The sequence below is a fragment of the Rhinichthys klamathensis genome, unplaced genomic scaffold (assembly GCF_029890125.1).
Source record: "Rhinichthys klamathensis goyatoka isolate OS25496 unplaced genomic scaffold, OSU_Roscu_1.1 h1tg000248l_1, whole genome shotgun sequence".
NCBI classification, from domain to species: Eukaryota; Metazoa; Chordata; class Actinopteri; order Cypriniformes; family Leuciscidae; genus Rhinichthys; species Rhinichthys klamathensis.
In genome coordinates, this window is record NW_026606770.1 from 352,073 (window position 1) to 364,517 (window position 12,445).

Below are 12,445 nucleotides of genomic sequence, written 5' to 3' on the forward strand. Positions count from 1 at the left end.
TCCAAATACAATCAAGATCAGAATAAAACCACAATAATTAAATTGAAATTGTAAAATTTGTATCAAGCAATAATAAAAGCAGTAGCCTATACCAATTATTGCACCATGCTGTCACTAAACTTAATAAAATGTGTAGTTAGGCTACCAAATGTTTTGACAACAACAATAGCCTACGCTTGTAGTAATGCTTTTTCTTCTTTTTTTACATCGTGTCCCCCCCATCCATCCAAAAATCTCACTCCAAGCTAAACTCAAAAGTTGGCAGCTATGTATCACTTAAGTCTTCTTCACTGTGATTTGTTCTGGTGATTAGTTTAAAATGATCTAAGCTAATCATATGACTTAGTTAGTTCTACTGTGTTAAGCACTTTTTGGATAAGTATTTATGGTCTTTGACCTGAGCATCCTTAGTCTGCATTTCTGGTAACACTTTATTTTAAGGTGCTTGTAATAAGCAGTAATTAACAGTTAATAAGACACTTATAAGACCTTATAAGATGCATATAAGATGCATATAAGCATTAACTACTTCATATAAGGGTTAATTAAAGGTTCAGGCCCTGAAGAGATCAGGGAAACTACTCCCTCTTGGGAAGGTCCATTTTTAAGGGCCTGGGAGTTTGTGTTACCATTTATGTTTGTTCGGCTGTTCTAAAAGTGCAATGTATTGATACTTGAGAAATGTATTATTTAATTTAATTTATTTATTATCATTAGTTAATGCTTATATGCATCTTATATGCATCTTATACGGTCTTATAAGTGTCTTATTAACTGTTAATTACTGCTTATTACAAGCACCTTAAAATAAAGTGTTACCGCATTTCTCTGTACATTTAATGTTGAAAATACCCATTAAATAAAATATTTCTATCACAGCAGTTTTCATTTTCACATCCTGCGCCACATTGTTTATAGCAAATGCAACGTGCCAACAATGCGCCTGAACACACACCTCGTTTTCAGACCAGCAGCCCATGCCATGGGCGTATAAATAGGTGCAAATGACCTATTTATACGCCCATGGGCTGCTGGTCTGAAAATTGTTGGCACGTTGCTATTTTTAAGCAAGTAGACTGAGCCATTGACATACTGAACCCTGGTCTAAAGTCAACGGCGCACTTTTTTTTTGTTGTTATTTAAAGAGCACGTCAGTAGGAGGGGGTCCACACAACACACACACACTCCACTAATTACACACACATGGACGCGCAGCAGCACACAAACTAGCCAAATATTAAACATAAAAAGATTACAATATAAAAGATTAACATTGTGTACATAAAGAGATGGTAGAATCCGGATTGTCCTGTAGATGATTTACTCATCTTTATGCCTCAAATGTAGCTTGACTTAGGGTGAACTTTTGTACTTGCGGTTTAGATGAGGGAAAACGTTGAATGTGTCAGAATAAAGTGGTAAACAAATGTAATCTTAGCTAAACATCTTGCAGTGTACGGGCTGACACCTCAGAGTGTGAGAACTATATGTTTGGTTGTGTGTCTGCTTCGATGCAATATACAGTACTATGAAATGAGGAACTTATCTCTGTTTCGATAAGCAACTGAATAATAGGGAGATCAATTTCTATACAGATCCGTCTATCATTTGGACTCAGACCTTACTCCTTCACAACCTGTCTTTTCAAAGAGAGATCTCTCAAACAACTTGCTTATCTTTAGGTAAGAATATTATACTCAGAGTGTTTTAATGATATTTTACTTAGAAATATTAGTGATTTTATCTGTTTATTTTATGTTTCTTTATTAACTTTTTAATCCTGATAATGGATGAATTCATTTTACTCTTGATTTATTATTTGATTGTCTGTTGATAAGTAATAACATTTGACTTAATCATCTGACTGGATCTCCTCCATGCATCAGATGTGAAATTAAATTTAGCTAATTTTAGATATATTAGAAATAGTTTGACTAAAAAAGAAGCAGTTTTATTTATGAACTCCATGATTCTTCCACATATCAAACCTTGTAAGACTATTCTTAAACTTATTGAAAGTGTTTTTAAACAAGCTCTTAAGGTCTTAGATAAAAAGCCAAATATGTTTCATCATTGTAGTGTTTTATCTGAGTTTTCTTTTTGAGTTGGGAACAATTGATTCAATTTACTTAGTAGGCCTACTTGTTTTTTAGATCTTAAACGGTCTTAATCCGCCAGTTTTTTAAGCAAAACAGGAGAATGCAGGTGTGTGTGTGTAACATAAACCAATTAGCTGGACATTTCTTTTTATCATTTCCTCATAGGCCTAATTCACAGAGCGACAGCCAACGAGCCAGGGAGCAGGTAATGCAATCATTCAGAAATACTATGTATTCTGGCAGACCTAAAGGGTTCAATAGTGAAGTTACAATTGATACAAAATGCAATATAGCCAGAGTAGGGAATTAAAAAGGAGAGAGTATATTACACCGGTTTTAATGGAATTACATTGGTTACCAGTTCATCAAAGTATTGATTTCAGTTAAACGCGTTATTAACGGCGTTAACGCAAACCTATTTTAACGGCTTCAATTTTTTTTATCGCGAGATTAACGGTCATTTTGGCATTTCGTTTTTTTTTTTCACATGCTGTTGCAACCATAGATATCCATAATAAAGGCAGTCTCTATCGTCATCACCGGCGGCCATCTTGTCACAGGCAAGCTTTCTGGCGGGCTCTGTGGTGCCTGATGTAAGATGAGTGATCAGCACGAACACAAATACTCTTATCTCGTTGAAATCTTGACGGATTTACAAACGGTTTGGTTTCTTACAAACGTTATTAACGTGGCTATAATTCAAGTCAATGTAAAGACGCGTTCACGCGCGTCTAGAGGTCCTGCAGCGCGAATTAGGTGTTTTGCGCGGCAGACGCGAATCATTCGTGCGTCAATTTCGCTTCAAACGCTTGCTTTTTACGCGCGTCAATTTCGCTTTAGACGCGCAAATGGATTCAAAATGTTCAAGCGTCCAACTAGACGCGGTAGACGCGAATTTGACGCTCTATTCGTGTTTGGTGTGAACGCAGCAATCCAGTCCAAAATTGTCATGCCCTTCACTCGCTAACACCGTGTCCTAACTACACTCGACGCGATAAAATTCCAGCGACAGCAAGTGTGCCTGTCCACACTAGACGCGACACGACTGTGAGACGCCACACGTCAATAAAAAATCACAGCTATTCAGAACAGCGTGTGGGCGGAGTCTCTATGTGAAAGTGCACTGCTGGCCCGTACTCACATTGGAAATGGGTAAGGACATAATGCTTCAGCTATACTTCTCCAGACGGAATCCTTTTTCCTGATATCTTTGTGGAATTTGTGGGATTTATCGTAGAGAATTGAATGCCTTTGAACTTCGACAATCAGTTCCTCGTCCTCCATGTTTGATGGTTAAATATTCAGGCAGAACTTCCATCCAATGAGATCTCTGTGTGGGCGGATCTGTCAGCCGCGACGTCGCAGAAATAGGAACCATTTCTAAATGAGAAACTTCGTGTGTCGCTGTCGCGTCTGGTTAGGATAAAAACTCTGATTAACATGGAAAAGATACCTTTTATCGCGTGTCGCGGCGTCGCGTCGCGTGTAGTTAGGACACGTGTAGTTAGGACACGTGACTACACGTGTAGTCCCGTCGCGTGTAGTTATTTTTTTTTTCACGTTTTTGTCCACTTCTGAACAAGCTTACAATTAGGCAATATACACAACAAGCTTACAATATATGTTTAAGTTTTCTTTTAGTTGAAAACATTAAATAGTAGGCCTATGTGTAAACAAAAAATATAAAAAACAAAAGCATTAATAAAAGCATGCTTAAGCAGCGCGAACGGGAAAAAAACGCCTAATAAAGCAGATTGCGCCAGATATCGTACAGAACGTACACACACACGCACACACACACACGAGTCAGCATATGATTATCGTGTTTATATTGTTTCACGTTTTTATTGAGAAAAACAATATCCACATTCAGCTGGGCGCCGCCAGCAATTTATGCTCGAGTGAGAAAAGGCGCTTCGCTGACAGACGCTTCAGAGACACAAAGATAACGGTGTTCTAAGTTTCTAACAGCACATTGCGTTTTCTGTTCTTAAACCTGAATCCCTCGACGAAACTTAAAGGAAGTATATGTCTCAAAATCATTTTGCTATAAGATAAGTTATCATCTCGGTTCTCGGATCACGCGGGGTCCAGCTGCGCTTACCTGCAGTCGTGAATGCAGTGTTGGACAGCTGTCTTTCCTCATTCAACTGTTTGGATTTCATGTGATTTCTCATTGTGTTGATGATATTATAACTCAGATTAATTAATTAATTCGATCAAAAGTAATTCCATTTAGTAAGATAATTTTCAAGTAATTCCAAACTTCGCGAGGCAGACGACAACATTATGTGATCAAATACACACAACTTGTTAACACACTCCACAGCGCCACCCAGTGCATTTAATTATAACTGCGAGTTAGTGCTTGGGATTTATCATGGATTCACTGCATTTACGGCCAGCAAAGCAATGTAGTAAAATTCGAATAGTAGGCCTATTTTATTTTTCGAATAATAATTACAGATCGAATATTCGAAAATTCGAATATTCGTGCACATCCCTAGCTGATTTCACGCAGCCGTCATTTTGAAATCGAAAGCGAGGTTCCGGTGGGAAGAACCCCGGAAGTATAGACAGAACAATGCCTTGGACTACCAACCTGAAGCTGCTGCCGCAATTTACACTATTGGATGTTAATATCCAATATAGGATATGTATATAGTTCCTTCTTTTTTTACGTTCTGAATTATATATATGCGAATACGATGGCGTATTGTTGTGTTTAATGTAGAAATTAGTTATTCTAAAAATGTACATACATTTCTTTCATACTTTAGACCAGGGATAGGCAACGTCGATCCTGGAGTGCCACTGTCCTGCAGAGTTTAGCTCCAACCCTATTCAAACACACCTGAGCAAGCTAATCAATGTCTTCAGGATTACTAATGCTAAATGCAGGCGAGTTTATATCAAGGGTTGGAGCTAAACTCTGCAGGACAGCGGCACTCCAGGATCGACGTTGCCTATCCCTGGTCTAAAGTATGAAAGAAATGTATGTACATTTTTAGAATAACTCATTTCTACATTAAACACAACAATACGCCATCGCATTCGCGACTCTCCTATGATTGAAAGCGACACTTCCGGTTTTCTTCCCACCGGAGAGATTTTAAAATGGCGGCTGCGTATTTCATTTAAAATGAAATCAGCGTATTATTGTCAACGAACTTGACATTATTGTTAATCACTCATATTACTGCATACCTTACTACGTCCGTATCACTGCCTGTGGGTATTGGAATCGGTCTTGTTGTGAGTGCAATATTGAATGAAGCCTCGTTTAAAACGGGTGTTACTAACGTGGCAAGCGTTAGTAACACCGTTAGATAAACTAAAACATGAAATAAAGTGAAAATTTTAGAAGTTCAAATGGCTGAGTTTTGATAAGCGCCTGGTACTCGGCCAGTGCTGCCATAGCAACAGCTTTCCGGGTGGCGTCCATGTTTTTTTCCCCACTTGGACGCGCAAAACATACCAGAACGCTCGAAGTGTGGAAATGGCGTCATATCCGAGGGCCGAGTCGGTTCGTTGACAATAATAGAACGCATCATAAGTCACACAGGGCGCAGCCATCTTGGATTCCGTATCAGAATTCTTGCTCGGTGTCCTCACGGTTGTCCGAAATCCGAGCGGGAAAATCCGAGGAAAGGGGGCGTGTTGGTGTGTGTTGCTAGGCAACATCTGACTTCCTAGTCGGAACTCCGACACGGATAAATAATAGAACGCACCATAACTTCCCTCCGTCTCAGGTTCACTCGGATGTACGTCATTGCTTACGTTGCATGAGTGCCCACTACTGGCGGAAACTGCAATGGGCTGAACTAGAACGTCCTAAGCCCTTGATCACTTGGAATCAGCTATGGAGTTGATTTATTATTTATTTATTTTTTCCCTTTATGAATTTGTTTAATGCAGCATCCACATGTATATAGATGTGTTTAGGTTGTTTTAAATAAATAAAAAAATCATAATTAATAGCTATATCATAGAGTTGTTGTTGTGGTGGTGGTGATTAGACAAAATCTGCGGTGACTTCACAATCGTGTTGCATTGTGGTATATGGAGCTGCCTGAAGTGTACATATGAAGTGGGTCTGTCCATATAAACTTCCCTCATCACTTCACGAAGTGGAACGCACTTCAAAATGGCGGCAGGGATTCACCTGAGGGGAAGTGCTTAGGGAAGTTCGCAAGTGCGTGTCTAAACGTGGACTGGAACGCAGCACCGGCCAAAGAGTAGTAGGCTAAGGTTACATTTTGAGTGGATGGCGAGCGCAAGACGCCGAAATGGATGCCAATAAGCTCCTCAATGAAAAGTTTACTTTTAAAAGGTTGCCAAATGGCTCCACTGACAAGACCAAAGTGATCAAAGTGAATGGGCCGCCTTAGCCTGGTTAAAACCAGACCATTCTCAGTTGCAACTGAGTTATGTTCTGGCAAAGCTTCATAGACAAATCATTTCCAAAGGGGCGTCACCAACGGACGTAGCTCAAATGCCTCTGGGCGCAATTGGATAGACCTAAAACCAATCAGAGCGATGAAGGAGATGACGTATGCAGAGCGACGTTCGTCTGTTATAGAGCAGACACTAGGTGCGTTCCATTCGACCGTAAGTGGACTGCGAAGTGGACTTCACAGGGTATTTCGCCATCTTAAGTGAGATTCCAATCCGAAGGGAACGAACATGTTCAGTTCGAAGGGCACTGCAAACGGCGTAGGGAATAAGGGAACATCGATACATCACTTCACAGGAAGTGGAGAGCGAAAATCAACCAACTGTCATTGTGCACCGCGTCACCAGTCGGAACTAACCATAGAGCAGAGCCGTTGGAAGAGATTTTAAATTTAAATTTCTAACGGCTCTGAGTTTACGTATGCATTGAGTATTCATAAATATTGTTATTGTTATACAAACTAGTATTTATGAACGGTTGGGGTAATGAATGTATCTATAGGCCTATTATATGATTTTAAATTAGAAAGAAAAGTAAATTACAAAATTTAATTAAGTTATATCATAATCTGCGCGACCCTGTTGTTGGCTTTCTTTGATGACGTTGCAGGGCATTCCAAATGAGTGATTATTGTCAGCGAAGTCCACTTCAACTGATGTACCGTGTTCAGGGAGTAGGGAGCCGTGAACACTGCGTAGGGACCAAGGGGGTAATCCATCGACCGGAAGTTGAAGCCGGCCGGGTGCCGCCATCTTGTAGCAGAACTTCACTTGCGTTAGCATTTCCATTGACTCCCATTCATTTTTGTGTCACTTTGACAGCGAATAACTTTACATCTGAGGCGTTTAAAGACTCCATTTGTCCATTATTTATTTCTAAAGAAACACGACAATGTATAAAGGGCTCCATTACCTTCTATGTTACATTATGGCCCCGTAGAAACAGATTTAGTAAAAATAGGCTAACGATTGCGTCATAACCACTCGACTCTCTGTCGTGCTGTACAGAAATGACCGTACAGACAGGAGGAGAAGCTCGCAGGCAATCGGGGGGACGTCCCGTCAAGGGAGAAGCCCATAGATAATGAGTCCATAAAAGCAACGGAATTCTTACTCCTGCTCACTCACGCCAAAGAACTCTTTGCTCAAGTTCCCCGTCTCTGCAAGATTACCGTTGGCAATTTTCACGCACAGCTACTAGAAGATTAACGTCTGTCAGACAGGTTGCTCACGCCATCAAGCTTAGTTTGGGTCGGTTCGCGTCAGGAACGGAAGTGCTCAAAAATCGCTAAAAATGGGCTTCAACTGTCTCAACTGAGTTCCAATGAGATGCTCTGTCCACTTCTTATACTGTCTATGGTAGGGACCCTGTCGAACGGAACGCACCTACTGATTAGCTACTTGCTGTCAGGAGTCTAGTCTTATTCCTCTGCTTCTTTCTCTCTCTCTTTCACTTGTGCTCTCGCACAGCTGAACCCATTCTTAATCAGCGTTTACTCTCCTGCTCTCCTCACACCTCTTTCCCTTTTGCCCTGATTTTCTTTCTATTTAGACCTCATGTTCTTTTCCCCTCTTGTCGGTTTATTGTTTGTTCGTTCATGTCCGTTACTGACGTCTGTGTATCATTGCAACTGTTTCTTGTCCTGTGTGTACGCATATGTCAGATGAGTGACTGCTCCGGCTATCCTGTGTCAAGTCTGATTCTCTGTGCTGCGGTTACTGCCTGGTGGAGTCTGCGCTTGCGTATTCCTGCGAGCACTACCTGACCGCGAACCTGTGACGATCATCCGGCCTGGTTTCTCTCTGGAGATCATTTTCCTGTTCTGCGTTCAAGACTACCTGTGATCGGCAGACAGCCTGTGTTGCATTTATCATTTTACTTTTCAATAAATCATTAACCAGCTTTCGGCGCTTTTGGGTCTATTTCGAACTGTTACACTTGCTCTTTGTTTATTTAAAATTAACAGCAAGACAACTAGAAGTGAATGTGCTATCCATTAAATAAATCACACACAGTAAACAACACCTTAACCCTCTGGGCTTCTTCGTCCGAAAATGACCGAAAACGTTTACATTTTGAATTGTTTAATTTTTTTTGCTTCATCGGATGGGGGTGAAACTTGGTGACTTTTGTTGTATTACCTATATGAACACACACAAAAATCAAGGAGATGATTCTGATATGTTAAAGGGTCGTAAAAAAAATAGTCACACTTAGCTTCCTCCCGGTCAAAAACGGGCGACATAGGAAATGAATGGGAAATATGAAAAAATAGGAAAACTCAGAGAAACTTTTGGTGGTACAAGCTACAGATCAGCCACTGTGCAGAAAAAAAGTGTACAGCAATGAAGGGGTGACACTCTAAAACATCAAGAGTGCAAATAAGACCCCCCCACACACACACACACACCCACGCACACAAACACACACATACACAGATATACTGGCAAGACTGCAACAGCAAATTTGTAGAATATGCAAAATAAAATCAATAAATGAAAAAAAAAATCTCTCTCAAATGCACACACACACACACAGAGAGAGAGAGATAGAGAGAGAGAGATTAACTGGTAAGACTGCAACAGCAAATTTTGAGAATATGCAAAAATAAAAAAATAAAAAATACCAATTTATTGCTAAATGTCTGTATAAAGTGTTTTGAATTATCACTAACCATCCCTTATTTTGTTTACTTATTTGAATGATCAAATACTGAGTAACAAAAATGTTTGCATTGTGTTCCCTTTCTAACCAAATGCTATGGTTTGATTTTAATCATAATGCAAAACCTGATACTTATCTAAAAAAATTTGTTAAAAAAATAAAGTAGTCTTTTAGAATATCTAAATGTATATCTAAATAAAAAAAACGAATAAGATAGAGAAATCATGTCTAAAACAACAAAAGGAATCAAAAAGCCTTTCTATGTATTTATATAGGAAGCTATAGGCAGCCTACAGGCTGGTACAGGACATTGAACACATTTAACTATTTTTTAAAGCCACTAGATGGCGCTCTTCTACTTGAACATTTTTTTTTTAGGCTGGCACTCTATTTTGATGTGAAATGTTGCATTTATTGATTTTTTTATTTAAAAATAAAGATAAAATAAAAATATATATATTAATTCTAATGGAAAAAATAGCTCATAAAAATTATATAATTAATGCAAAGTATCATAAAAAATTCTAAAAATTCTAAATAATAATCAGAAAATATTATAGAACAAAACAATATTTGATTGGTTATCCTGGGAAAAAGTAAAGTTACATTTTAAGGCTTCGTCCGTTTTTGACCGGGAGGAAGCTAAGTGTAACCCATTTACGAAGAAGCCCAGAGGGTTAAAGGGGTCATATAATGCCATTTTTGTACAAGCTAATATGATTCTTTAAGGTCTAAATTAAAAGTTTGTAATATACTTTAATTAAAAATTCTCATTAGTATTGTAAGAAAACACTTATTTTACCTGGTCAAAAACAGCTCTGTTTTCAGCACGCCGATTCAGTGCATATGACTTTAAATGATAATGAGCTTTGCTGACTCCGCCTCTCTGTTCTGTGCTACACCGTTTGTAACTCAATAACACAATAACCATAACGCGTTGTTCAGTATAAACGTGGAATTATGAATTATATTGAGAACGTCACACATAGAAAACATGTCGTAATGTACCCTGACTGAGTGTAAACCTTAGACGCATTCATTGTGAAGCGTGCAGCTAGCGATTTGCAAAGATTAATATATGAATATAAAGTTTAATAAAACGTTTCACTCACTTCCGTTCTTCTGGAGATTCAGCAGGAACACGAATATCTGGTACCGATCCTTTTTAGCAAAGCTTCTTAGCAAATCCAGCTTTATACTGATCCTCCTTTATAAAGCAGTCTGGTGTGAAATGATTCGCGTAAACATGAGAGCATTGACGTTGCTCGTGGGGAATATTCCCTTCGAAAACAAAACTCAGCCACTGCGTCTTCAGCGGTTCGGATTTAGGAACATTAAAATTACTGTGTTCGTTATTACACCCAAGAACAGAACACCACAATCGCTTAGACGCCATTCTGCTCATAGACAGTGCTCCAGCATATCAACAATGAGCGCGCCGGTCCGCGCCGCGCAGACTATGATTGACAGCTCCCTCATGAGCGAGGGCGGGTCTGTGTTGAAACGCTCCCGTCAATCAACAATCGTGGGAGGGGCGTGCGAGCCTGCGACGTCACAGGCTCGAACGGCTCGATTTGAGGCAGGGGAAAACATATAAGGAGATTAAAACAAAACCACTGCATGGATTTTTATCATTATATGATGGTTGTGTACAGGCACTGCCAACACACATTTCAGTACAATCAACTTGTAAAAGTGCATGTACCATTATATGACCCCTTTAACAAAAAAAACTTTGCAATGAACTTTGCAATTTAGACGCGCAAACTGCGTGCCGGTGCGGTGAGACGTACATGCTCGGGCAGATTCGGCTTGAAGTCGTTCATCCTCGGACGCGGCGCGCGCTGTTACAAAAAAGCTGTGAACACAGCCAAGCGATATGGGGTCTTGCCGACCTTGCGCTCGTGCGGACGCTTCGAGTATAAACAAGGCTTTACTCCGTGTCAGCGCGCGCTCTGATCGGTAAAGGGGCACAGACCTCTCCCGAATCATCTCCAGCACTCAGCCTCCGAAGCACCACTAACTCCGCCTCCGTTTCCCTCGTAAGCTGATATTAGTATTTAAACATTCTCTATGATAATACATTTTTGTGAAAATACATTTTTGTGAAAATACATTTTTGTGAAAAAAATATTTTTATAACATGGTTTTGGCGGTTATAGAGTTCTAATGACGGTGTTCAACTATAACCGTCACACCCCTAGTTCCACGGCGGCATCCATCTTTGTAAATGTACAAAATCTGCTTCACCGTCGCTGTGCTGTCGTCATCGTGTAAAGCCCGCCCCAACGTTTCTGATTGGTGCCGCGATTCCGACGGATTAGAAATGGGCTTGAATGAGCTCTTTGCCAGACTAACTTGCAGAGCAAATCTAAATTTGCCGGAAGTTGTCTGTGTTGTCTGCCTTGCAATCAAGTAGCACCACCGGCCACATCATTTAGCCTACCTTCTGAAAGGTCGTTTTCACTGTCTGGGCATGTTGTACAAAAGAAGCGAGCTTCCCTGTTGTCTGAAAATGTCAACAAGCTTTTCTGTTTGAGTAACTGGCTCAAAGCAAATAATTAGTCGGCTTACCTGTTCATTCTTTCTGAAATAAGAGGCTGGGTTGATGATGTATAAAGAGCAGTAGCCTGACTGCTATGTTCAAAGAAAGTATTAAGCCATGGTTTAACTACACTATAGGCTGAGTCATTTACCTTAGATGTGCACTTTGTAATTGTATCGCCCTGTTTTGATCCCTTGAAAAGGCTGTTTCTGTTACAAAGTTTTTTTTCCACCCTTTTATTAATGGAGTGTTATTACATTGTGTGAGAGATTATTAAAAATTTGTCTGTTGTTTGTAAAATTATGTTTGTATTTTCTTCTTTTTTTATATATGGACCCATGGGTCTGAAATAAAGAATAATAATAATAATAATAATATTTGCTCCAAGTGTGAATGTTAGTGTGAAATTGAACAATATAATATACACTTACCTAAAGGATTATTAGGAACACCATACTAATACTGTGTTTGACCTCCTTTCGCCTTCAGAACTGCCTTAATTCTACGTGGCATTGATTCAACAAGGTGCTGAAAGCATTCTTTAGAAATGTTGGCCCATATTGATAGGATAGCATCTTGCAGTTGATGGAGATTTGTGGGATGCACATCCAGGGCACGAAGCTCCCGTTCCACCACATCCCAAAGATGCTATCCTATCAATATGGGCCAAGTAACTGGCTC

At 39.7% G+C, this 12,445-nt stretch overlaps 1 protein-coding gene across 1 annotated transcript in view; it reads left to right on the forward strand.

Annotated features, from left to right (window-relative positions):
* The first annotated feature begins 2,237 nt into the window (after window positions 1-2,237).
* Window positions 2,238-12,445, forward strand: part of LOC130100812 (GDP-L-fucose synthase-like) — a 47,179-nt gene continuing 36,971 nt past the window's right edge. The window contains exon 1 of the mRNA XM_056266431.1: window positions 2,238-2,304. The gene's annotated coding sequence lies outside the window, so the exon portion shown is untranslated. The remainder of the gene's footprint in view (window positions 2,305-12,445) is intronic.